Genomic DNA, 13,087 nt, shown 5'->3' on the forward strand with positions numbered 1-13,087 from the left:
TTTATTCATCATAATAGTATTCCAATTTTACAAATTACATTTTGAATTTCAAATTAAAGAAATCTTGTGACCTTGTTTGATTTTAACTTCAAAGGCAAGAATATAGGAGCTCCAAGATAATATACATACAATCTGTTCGATTTTTTTTCTGATTTATAACTAAACAAGTTTAAACTAATTGCACATGATATAACACCTGAAAATGATTAAAAAAAGATTTAATTACTCCATAGGTAGTAACTGCATTAAATAGGTGACAATTAAGTATAAGATATACTGCATTTACTCTTGAAGCAACTAAAGATTCCTTGGGTTTTAATATTCATGAATTTTTTTTTAGTAAGTCCAAAGGATACGGATTGATCGAAGAAAATATAGAGCGAACGCCATAAAAATTGATTTTAAAGACTAAGTACCAAATCTTGTAGCTTTACTTTGAGATGTAAAATTACTGCCTGCATTGAATAACTGGAAGATGAAAGAAGAAAGTTTGTCAATTGTCTTTACATATAGAAAGCAATCCTAGAATAGAATTAAAAGAAAATGTCAAAGTTCTTTGCTTCAAATACTGGTAACATGAATGAACAGTTAATGATACATCTGAGATATACTTCAAAAGTTTACGAAATACTTCTATGGTTTAATTACAGCGGATGAGGAACAAAAGCAATTTCTACTACGTTACATTCATGAACACAAGAATATATATTATGAATGTAAAAAAAACCCTTAAATGAAAATATGTCCGATAAAATTGATTTATTGCGTTATTAAGTAAAAATAATCCTAATATTAGAAATAGAGTCCTATTATTTATCAATTCTGAAAGATAAACTCAACATTACAACTCATGAATTACTATACTAGTAATTCCTGTATCATTTTATATAGAGTAGGATGAACCCGTGAAAGTTGAAAAACTTTTTATTGAATTACTTGGCCATACTTCAAATTAGACAAACCAAAGTTTTACACACCAGGCATACATCTATTTATTAATAGTGAAACGAGTTAAAATACATTTAAAATAAGAACTTTTTGTGTAATCGTTATTTTAATGCAAATTTGTCAATTCACCATGCAATCAAGTCATCCAATTGACTTTAAGCTCTCGTCGGCACCTGTTATCGTTGTCTTTCGTGATCAAAAAAAAAAAAAAAAAAAAAAAATTAATCCTTGGGGTATACATTTTCGAAAAATTACTTATGATATTATGGGACACCTTAATGGACATACTAAATACAAGCTTGTGAACGGAACGCAAAATTGAACGGTGTTCCATGGAACGTGCGTTCAATGAACGGAATATATATTTTTTTGAACGATGAACGTTAAAAAATGAGATTTTAACGTTTCGTTCTAATTGTACATACAAAAAAATTCAAGAAATCAAAGTGTTTATATTTTTTTTACTTTTTTAAAAATAATTAAAAGGGCTGATAAAGTAAGGATGAACGCTTGGGAGACATATTTTATGGCAGTTGCACAGGGAGGGGGGTTTGAGATGGGTCTACGCCGGGATAGGGGACGACACAAGCTCTACTTTTGACATAGCCTTAGATACTATAGCCTAGGATTCTCGTCGGGCGGCGAGGTGGGAGACCAAAAATCGTGTTTCCAGAAATCGGAAAAAATTTCCTTGAGCCATAGCTGCATGGCCTTGCCCCTGTATCCCGAGGAGGAGTCCTGCTAGAGATTCTCTTTGGGTACCTAGACTTACTTCATGGCAAGACCATCTCTTTGAGGATGTCCTGGTACTCTTTGGGTCCGATTTTTGGCTTTTCGGGAACCAATAAGGTGGCATCCACTTTCTGTCTGATGCCACGATTTCCAGCATTATCGTAAAGTCTGGGAACATAGTTTGGTAGTCCATGGTGTTGTTGTTGTATTGGACACGAATCAACTCCTCTATAATTTGTCTTTTGGCCTCCATCTCGACAATGAATGAACCGATTTTAGTCAGTTGTAGCTCATTTGAACGCTAATATTCACCGAACTATTATGTTGTATCCTTCAATATTGCAATCTTCAATTCAGGGATATATGTTCTTACACTCTTTTGCCGATAAAACCAATTCTCAATTTTATAATAATTTGATATCCAAATAAAGGGATGCATAATGCTCTTGTAAAACAGAACTTTCATCTAAAATCATGGGGAATAGCAAAGATAAAAAATGATTTATTTAGGTTTTCAAAATTTTAATAATCAATGAATTATACGAATAACTTTTAAAGTAAGTTCTATTATATTTCATCAATTATTTACGGCACAGTAATTTCATGTATATACGCACTTCTTATAAACAAAAGTCGTATTACATACAGTAGATTTTGGGATGGATTAATGATAAATACATATGGAGTTACATTCAATCCCATCAGTGTATTTGCTGATTTTGAACTAAACCCTATATATAAAACTAAGGATGTTTTCCCTTTGACTAAATTTATTGTATGTTTTTTTCATATGGGTCAGTCTTTGTGGAGGCAAGTTCAAAAGTCAGGGCTACGACAAATTTATATTGAAAACAAGGATATACTAACTAAAATAAAAGTTTTAGTGCATTATAAATTTATAATTTAAAAATGAAATTGTTTTAACTTATTTTAATATATAATATCACAAAAGTAGAAGGTAAATATCCCGAGTCTTCGCCTACATAGGGGAGGGGGCTACATTGAAGAAAGTAAATGGAAGGATGGAGGACTAATCCAATAAAATGTGGATCATTATTAGTGAGATCCCTCTACATACTAAAAATGTCAAGATGGGTCGTACAGAATGAAGATTGGTAAAATAATTACAAATACAAGTTGTAACTAATACTAATATGCTATGGCCTATGAATTATGATATTGATGTTGCATCAGCAGATACGCTAAATAGTCAATTAGTCAATAAAAAGAATATTTTAGGGTTAAATCATTTGTTTATATCTAATTCAGGATAAGTGTGTCTATTTATTTTATTCTATAATTCGTAACTTCTATTAAACAAATCAACATAAGTCAATTAAAGAAAATCATCATTTCGCACAATAATTTTACTATCATCCACGAATAATCAAGATTTTTCAAAAGTTAATAAATTATTATTAAAAAATCTTCAAAGATAATTCCATTTAGGTCTTTCACAGGTTTCCGATCCATATTCTAAATGAAAATAATCCAAAAGTCTATACATTTAATATTAATAATAGAGATAATCTTTAGTTTATTTTGTTCTTTAAGAATTTCTACATTCAATGAAGCCAGCAGAGTGATGAAAGAGCACCCAAAAATATCCATCCCAACTCCCGTGAATCCTTCTACTAAAAAAAAAAAAAAAAAAAAAAAAAAAAAAAAAAAAAAAAAAAAAAAATCCTAATATAGTTTGGAATCAATTCAAAAATGGATTAAAGACTTACTGTGATAAAATTGGACAACAAAAATGATCGGAGAATGACATCCTTTTTAAAGATCCCACTCCAAGGGGACCCATAGATCGAAGTATTTGAATGCCATCCCATGCAATCTGTTTTGTAAATTCATCCCTCCCAATAAGCTTACAGAGTTGAGACAAAATCCGATAAAAGACTCAGTTGCTCCTTCCAGACTTCTCTAATTTGATTTTGAACACCGCCTCGGGGTTGACGACGTAATTTATTTCGCAATATTTACTATATAAAAATGTTCCTGAAATGAACAACGCCGTATATGTATCTATAATCATTATGGCCAGGCCCAGTTTATATTTATATTAAAAAATAATACTTCGATTAATTTTTTAAATCCAAAGTATTACAATATAAGACTTAGGCCGGAGTGCATAATAGCATGTTAGCAGGGTTACTTGGTACTTAGAAACGCGGCAGTGATGGAGTTTAAACTGCATCGGGGTCCATTATTTCACCTGTATAACCTGTGGGCTGGGATATATTTTGGGATAACTTGATGCTCAGGGAAACGACTGCAGATAAATTCAACTTAGCTCGGGGGCCAGAAATTTACCTACGCAACCTGTGGGACAGGGCATATTATGGCAAGCTAGAAGGGTTCCTTGGTGCTTATAAACGCGGCGGTTTTGGAGTTTAAACTGCCTTGGGGCCCAGTACTTGACTTTTATAGCCTGTGGACCGGAGTGTATTTTGGGATATTAGAAGGGTACCTTGATGCTCAGGGAAGCGGAGGTGGATAAATTCTACTTGCCTCGGAACCCAAAAGTTCAACTTCACAACCTATAGTCCAGGGTGTATTATGGATTAGAAGGGCTTTATCCTGGCATGTTTCTTCATCATTCAATAGTTTATCGTCCGAATATAATATAAATTGCAACAAAATTGCACACGATAATATTGCCTTGCAATGAAATTACTCACAATCATATTGCTCAAAATGATACTACCCACAACGTTTTTGTTTCACAATGATATTGTACACAAACATTCATAGCTCAACGTTTTTGTCAGCAAACTTTTTACCACAGTAATTTTAAAGTGAACCTGTACGTTTATCTATTATTAAAAAAACAACAGACCATTTTCTTGCAAAAAATACTTCACAGATACAATATTAATAATATACATACCAGGGACTGGGAGTTCTCAGATATACTTGATTATTTAAAATTTATAAAGCATGGCGTGTGTAGCAAGGGAGAAAAGAGAGTGTGAAGACATGAAGAGGAAGCTAGTGAGAGAGTGAGCAGTGAATGGATGCGTCTGCTTATTAGGTCCTTCTCTTTGTATGTATGTACTGTCTATGTATGTACAATGTGAATGTATACAACTATTCCAGTTTCTCTGTCACTACTCAAATCTTTAGTGAGAAAGGTCGTTGTGGGAAGTTATTGTATTGATATTCGCCATGTTGGGAGCATTTTTACGTCGAACTACTTTGGCTGGATTCAACAGGAAGTACCATGATCAACGGATGGTCCAGAACAGGCCTCCTCCAGGATTAACGTGGGCTAGTTTGAAGCGTCATAACTCTCTTATGCCCCTTTTTATAATTATGGCAACTGGAGGATGTGTCGTTGTTGCTCACTGTTTCCGTCTCATCTTCCTATCTCCCGATGAACAAGATTTGGAGAATAATACTCCTTTCAAACTAATTTCTGTCTTTGATAGAGAAAGAAAATCATTGGCTCCACGCTACAAGACCATGACTGAGGAAGAGGGCGAGCACTACAAATACGAATAACTTGATTTTGTACTCGCCATACGTTCCGTAGTAGTATTTTAATCGACGTCATAAATTCCAACTCTTCTTTTTTTTTTTTTTTTTTTTGTCAAAATTTGTTTGATAAAGCCATTTGCATTTATTACTTTTAATACGAAACAAAAATGTATTTCATTTTTAGCCATTCATGTAGCATTGATTGAATACTTAATACGTAGAACTGCATAATTTTTTGTTTTTTTACGAAAATAAATCTCACTTCAAATGATTAAATGTGTAGTAGTTTCGGTTTTATTTTAAATGTTTATTTGCTTTGTCCCTCTTCCTACGATCTCTATTCCTAGGTATGTCAAGCAATTACAATAAATTTAGAGTTGAAGGCAATAATTAACGTTAATTGATAATATCTTTTCTCCTGATTTAAGTGATTGCAATATTTCCTAAATTTATTTGACAGCGACGAAGTAATTTGATTTTTCTGCAGAAATTACTACTTAATTTTCTCCGGTTCTTTAATTCTTTAGTATGATTCTTCGGGATAGAATATCCCATGGATGGTTCATGTCAGCTTTAATAAATCTTGTCAAATAATAATTGAAACATTTTAATATGTGAGCAAGTTTCAAAAAAGTAGAATACTTTAAAAAATTATTGAGTATATAGGTAACTTATATTATTTCAATCTTGAAATTTATTCGAAAAACTTCTCTCTCTTTTAATAGTCAACATCCCCATCTATTCCAAATTTTAAACTGATTATAAGTTGCTGCTGAAATTTTGACCTCATTGTTTATAGGTTGTTTCATTGTCACGTTGATGAATCAAATAAGGTTTGATTGTTGACATTCCATCTCCATTACGAGTACAAGTGTAAATACACACTTTAATGTCTAAGAAGTAAGTGCCCAAAAGGAACTAAAATGTATCCCACTTAATGTCTTGAGCTCTCTGTTGAAATTATTCTACTTAATGGAATAATTATCTTGAAGTGAAACACTACAGGTATTTCGAAGTAAATATTTTCATAAGACTTAATTAAATCAATATTTAATACTTCTAAATTAATGTCATTTCAAAGCATTAATTAGTTCAATTCAATGAGAAAAACATAATGCGCTTTTATATTGATTTGTATAACTAGTATAGAGTTTGTAAAAATATAGTGTTGTATTGGTCCTTATTTATTCGGTCCAATCCAGTCTTAGGAGCGGTCCTGAGTACTGTCAGTTCCAAAACTGATTATATAAAGAAGAAATCATGTTGAGCGACGTCATGAAGGACCAAACTTTATAATTTTTTAGGACTGAACTGAACAGGACCGAGAATGAACTGGACGGGACTACAGTCTTCACTCCTAAATAAGGACAGGTATAACACTACTTTATCTAGGACTTAAAAACTGTAGTCCCGTCCAGTTTAGCACTGCATATTAGTCCTAAAACTTACTAAGTACGGTCCTTGATGACGTTACTCAACTTTATTTATATTTTTTAAATCAATTTTAGTCCTAAGTCTTAAGGGCCGGTCCTAAGACTGGACTGGACCGAATAAATAAGGACTGACACAACACTACTCAAAATCTTTTGCGATATTATTTCATTTTTTTTTAATTTTATTAATTCTTTAAAATAGCATTATAATCTTCCTTTATTTGTGTTAATGTTAGTATTTGAAGGGCCCTTACTTATCTAATATTAGAAATGTCAATATTTAATAGGCAGGGAAAAATCTTTTGAAATTATCCGTCTATAATCTAAATGATGATGTACATAGTAACATGCTATTTAATCTATATTTTTATTTATTTTGTTAGTAGCTTCAATCACTTTCTCAGGCCTCAGAGAGTACAGGTTAAATTAATTATCAAAGAGCTCTTTCACAAATTTGTCTCATAAAACGTTAGATGATTTGATGAAAGTGGCAAATAAAGACATAACCGTTTATAGTACAGAAATGGATAGTTATTGAGTCTAATGGAAATCTTTTTCTTTTTTGGAAAATTCATAATAGAAGGATGTAGGTATTTAAGTATACTTTCTAGAAAATATATTGTTCGCTATTTTTAGTTCGTATCTTATTTATCTATTTACACAATGCTATGGATTATTTTTAGAATGTGGATTACTTTTATGATATCTTTACTTATTAATAGTAAAGCTCAAAAGAAAGCTCATGGGTAATTTACTATACCACCACCAAAACATAATTTTATTATCTTTAAATTAATTATATATATATATGGGTATAATGATAGGTTTCGTTAATTCAAATAAATATATTAAATGTTACGTCTTGTTTATTAGTTGCTAACAGAGCGTAAGTTATTTTGGGGCCTAAAGGTGGGTTACAACATCTATCGTGTGTGTAGACGTAGACGTGTATATATATATGCAAGGAGTACGTTATTTATAAATATTATATTTGATATCGGGGGAAGAGTTGCTCTCAAAAAGACTTCCTATAATCAATTAACAAGAGATAATAAGGTTCTAGGGGTTCGACCCCACTGGCGTACTACCTTCCGTTATATTACACTAGAACGATTACCCCCCGAGCCATTTAACTCCACATTTTACCCCCTATTACAGCAAATAGCAACCCTACGACCAAGAATTTAATTTTTTGAAGAACCTTTTTCAAAAGAAGATACATAAATAGATTAATTATATATTATTTTTAATACATATATTACTTTGAATATTGTGTGAACCTGTGAAGGTCCAGTGTATTAATTGACCAATAATCTAATTAAATGCAGCAATATACAGTCATGGATATCAAAATGAAACACTTAAATAGGTTGTTATGTCTTGCATACAGTGATGAGCAGAAGTATGAAAAAGTCATTACACTGCAATTCCAAGTCTAGTCGTAAGTCTTTGCTCACAAACCCAAGTCCTTGAATCCTTTTATCGAGTTCTCAGATTTATTTCAAGCTAATTTCAAATATTTCAATTCCATAATTATAATATAAAGTATATAGTGTTAATCTATAAGATATTGTATATCGAAAAATCATACTATAGAATAAGAAAATTAAGTAGTAATTTCTGCAGAAAAATTCAAAATTACTACTCTCTGTCGAATAAATAATGGAAATACTGAAATCATCACTGAAATCAGAAGAAAAGGATACATCATTTAATGTTTGTTTTTGCCTTCAAATTCGATTTTTTGAAATCCTTTCAGGGGCGTCCACAGGATTATATATGTATATATGGGGGGCTTGATTTTTCAGTGCTTAACAAAATCGAATTTGCCCATTCACCGTGCAGAACACTGAAAGGATCTCAATATAAACAAAAATGTTCTCATTTTGTTCTTCCACAACGATTCCCTCAATATAATTGATTTAGTACCTCTTCCTCCACCCCAATTTCCTTACACTCCTCTCCTAAAAGCACTTACAGCTCTTGTTCTTCATGATACTATTACGCCTATAGAGTTCACGACTGGAAAGAAGGGATCCATGAACGTATGATATATATATATTTATTTAATTTAGAATTTGATTTAATATATATGCATAATTCGTTATAATAAAAAGATACCATTTAAAAATCCAGGTCAGGTAAATTAATTTTAACAAAAAAAAAAAAAAAAAAAAAACAACTATTTAGAAATATCATAGTCAGAAGTCACCTTGACGGAGAAACTTCGGTAATTTAATCTCACAGGGAAATTTGGGGAAACCTTGTGGACAACTGAGGCAGTGTGAAGGCCCTTATGATACAGTTCCATAGTTCTTATTGCTATGATTGTTATGTTCACTATGCAGTTTGACATGAAGGCCTATAAAAGGTATGAACAAAATGATTTACATCGTATTAAATCCGCTCTAGTTGGTGTTTATTAAAAGAAACTCTACTTGAAAACAACCCAAAGTAAGGCATATTCGGATTGAGACGAATTCGAATGTAATATGAGAAACAGGATATAAATTCACTCGAGGAAAACTTGCTTTTGAACTGTCCTATTTGATCAATGATCACAAACTTACTAACGTGTTCCCAACTCATCTGTTGGCAATGCATACTACTCGCATAGGTAGGCAGTAAACATGATCATTTATCCATCCATCTAGGGAACTCTTGACAAGATGATCTCGATCTAAGGATGGGTGAAGTGACTGAGCGAATTAAGTGTGCTTCTCTTCTATCTGTAATCCACCTACCACATGACGACTGCTCCGATTTACAAAAACAAATCCGTCAGAATCTTTGATTTGAATTGAGCAATTACAATACGATTTCAAATTATTGTATTACTGTTTTGCTTCTTTTCTCTTTCTTTCTTCCTGCAGCTAAATTAGCCCAATTCTTCCTTTTTTATAAAAGTTTCGGTTCAAACTACCAATTTTATCAATATTTTTAGGATCAGTATAAAATGATTTGATTGGTTGTTCCAATATAGTCCACTGTCTCCATAAAGTCCAGCTACCTCTTTTTACATCTCTCTATCTGTCTCTTTTTTCTACTTTCATTCTACGTTTCTAATCCTATCTATTCAACCCTACAATACGGGCACTCTCTGCTTGTATTTATTATAATTGATATTTAATTTCAATTGATCAAATAACTAAGGATATTTTATAAATTAGTCCCCGATCGTATCGGGAAGAAGTAAAAAAGGGACATGAAATACATAATTGCACAAATATGTATTACCTTTGAATATTTATGTGGTCTTAGTATAAAGCACTGATTATAGTTATTTGACCCGGCCCCGCACTGAATTATAACAAATAGGGGGCCGAAAAGAGTAAATCAATTGAAAAAATCCATATAAACAAAGTCCAATGTTTTATTTTCTTCAAAAAAAAACTGGGATTCGAAATTATTGTATTAGAAAAAAAAAGAAGATTAGGAATTTCTTTTGAAAAAAAAGTTAAATTTCAAATAAAGGAAAAAAAAGCCACCACATATTTATTTTTCATGGTAAAACTGGGCCTGTTGGTACGTAATATCCATTTGAAAAATGCGAAAATTCATGCAAGTTTAAATTTACGATGAAATATCTGTTTATAAATGGGAATGATTCAGTAGCAACTCTGAACACAAAGTCCTAATGACTGGAATTCGAAGTTAATATGTTATTCCAATTCGAGTCCGAGTCCAAAGACAAATGATTTGATTCCAAGTTTGTTGATGTTGATGGCAGTCCAGATGGAGGTGCTAACGGTCTCTGCAGCATTCTCAGTACGGACACCAAAGCAGAGGAGATCCAACCTTTTTTGTTGTTGCTCCGGCATTTCTATACTTAGAGACATGAGATAAAAACAAAGCTTGTTTATTTTTGTATCTACTGTCGTCTAGTTGCGTGATGGAACCTTTTAATATATAGTAAGTGTGTTGAAAGCGGTATTAAATGCAACTGCAAGTTTTGGGTCCCCACTCTGTTAAATTCTGTGTTATACACTCGTTCAATCTTACATATCCTTCAATTTTAAATTTAATTGTAAATGTACTTAATATATTAAAAAAGTACCATATTAATTCTTTGATATTAGTTCATACCCTCGAGAGTTTCTTCTTGTATTTCATATTAGTTTTATTTATTAAGATGTACAAACGTCATGTCGGTACACATAACATACATGTATGTAGATGCATTTTTTCTAATATTAAAAGTCTATAATGCTCTACTTTCTTGGAAATGGGAAAGAAGATAGTAAGCTGATATGATTATTTTATGCTACATATTAATTTATTTTACATCACATTAGGGCTTTTATTCTTCTTAAAGCTAAATAAAATTTAATATCTTAATACATTTATAGTAATTGTTATTGCATACTTACCTGGATAATAGTATCCATTATCAAGTACACATATTGCTGCTTAGTACCTTCTGTCTTGGATAACCATGTTATCTGCACCTCTTTGACACATTTAAAAAAAAAATATTAAACAAATAATCGTGCCTTACTCTTAATATAAATCGAAAATTAAATATACATAGTGATCCCTCACAATCCAACTTAAATAGTTCAACAAAATAAATTAACTGTGCCCCTGAAATATTTACACTATTCTAATTGATTGCATGTGAATAGTCATTTTTATGGCTTATATACATGAATCTTAATATTTGTGTATGAGATATATAAATTGCAATTTTGAAAAAGCTATATCTTGTATAAACAGATTCTACCATTTTAACATCTCATAATGTTTAATTTAACTACAAAATAAGTCTTTTATGGTAACTACAACAGCTGAAATGATGTGGCTTCAGCTCCTGAAGTTTTTCATTACATATTTCAAATAGACAGTAAATTTAAGGTAGGAGGTGTGTGGCTAGAGTAGTAGTTATCATTCCTAGCTATGAGTGAATAAAACATATAAAAATATAGCTAGGACTACTGGACTGAAGGATTGACTTATGGACCCTTAGGACGGATGAATGGTGAAAAAGACCGGACCGGTCCATTGATTCCCAGTAAATTTATTCCCACTTTAAGTGTGGATATTTAGGGGCGTCATACGGTTATTATTTACGTAGATCTGAACTGTGAGAAGAGGAAAGAAAGATAAAAATTGATATTATTGTTGATTGATAATAAGTTGTAGTGATAGACGAGACGATAGCAATGGAAGAGGGTTGACAGGATTTACTTTTACTTATCAAGGTATGAAGAAAATCTACGGATCGGCATGCCATTCCTACTCACTATTAAAAACTTACAATGACGTCATTTCTAACCCATAAATAATTCATTTCTGTCTCCCATCAATCACTGATCAACTCCAGTGCCGACTGTCTAGGCACAAAAACTACTAACTAGCTTTCACCGTATGATGTCACTAAATAGCCTTCTTCAATGTGGGAAGAAAAATGTCTGGTGGAGAATTTTACAGGGAATTAATTTACTGATAATGAAATTGCTAGGAATGCAAAGACGGGGAATGAATTTACTGGAAATGAAATTACTAGTCACACCCATACTTATTATTTTTGATAAAAGAAGTCAAACATTTTACCCTAAATTTATATGACCTATTCACCATAAGTTATTGACTATTGAAGTTTAAATTATTACCTCATTCTCATCACAAGTGTTGTAAATTAATCCAATCTATACATTATTGGACAAAATGTACTATGCAATGTGCTTAATTACTTTAGATGGAGCACCACAATAACCACGAAACAGTTAAATTACCGTAATACATATTATGTATTATTTATTTCTTAAAAACTACAAAACAGCGAGTCCTTGATAAATGAACCACAAAGTGATATTGGTAAATGGCTACACTTGCATTATACCAACTACAAAACAACAACAACAAACATTTACATTGTACAATACATGCAATAAGAAGGTTATAGATGACTCTCTAGATTCAAAATCTACTTAATCGCATGGATTATCTCTACTGTATTAGTTATAAAATCAATTATGTTTAGGTTATTCATTTACTTATAGACTGGACCAGACGTGGGACTAAGTCACCATGTGTAAGTCACAATTGTGTTTTAACTCAGAACATTCAAGTTATTTGCAAATCTTTTTTTAGCAAACATAATATTTTCAATGCTTTTTATTATTAAAAAATAACAAGATTTTTCTCGAGGTACGAGTATTCAAATTCAAATCTCAAGTGTCTAAGTCAAGTCCCAAGAAAATCAAGTTTAATTCATGGACACAAGTCATTCAACAGATATGAACCTAAAAATAAAAATATTTTATAAAATATATCTTGAAAAAAGGAAATAGTAATGACTTTATGGATAACATTAAATTTAAAAAATATGCACCACAAAGGAGTTCTGTTCCATTTTGTAGTGATTTTATTTTTATGGAGGTGCACTAGCAAATAGTCAACATTATCATCCTATTTTTTCCGATTTCAATGTCAATTGAGGCAATCGAAGGAAGATACTTCTAACTTGATCATCCATCTCAATAGATGTTTGA

At 31.6% G+C, this 13,087-nt stretch overlaps 1 long non-coding RNA gene across 1 annotated transcript; it reads right to left on the minus strand.

Annotated features, from left to right (window-relative positions):
• Positions 1-2,951: 2,951 nt before the first annotated feature.
• LOC121121502 (uncharacterized) lies at positions 2,952-4,564 on the minus strand. The gene is made up of 2 exons (XR_005865486.2): positions 3,411-4,564; positions 2,952-3,314 (listed from the first exon to the last, which is right to left on the minus strand). It is a non-coding gene; the product is annotated as an uncharacterized lncRNA (long non-coding RNA).
• Between the last annotated feature and the right edge of the window lie 8,523 nt (positions 4,565-13,087).

The sequence above is a fragment of the Lepeophtheirus salmonis genome, chromosome 7, assembly GCF_016086655.4.
Source record: "Lepeophtheirus salmonis chromosome 7, UVic_Lsal_1.4, whole genome shotgun sequence".
In the NCBI taxonomy this organism is placed as follows: Eukaryota; Metazoa; Arthropoda; class Copepoda; order Siphonostomatoida; family Caligidae; genus Lepeophtheirus; species Lepeophtheirus salmonis.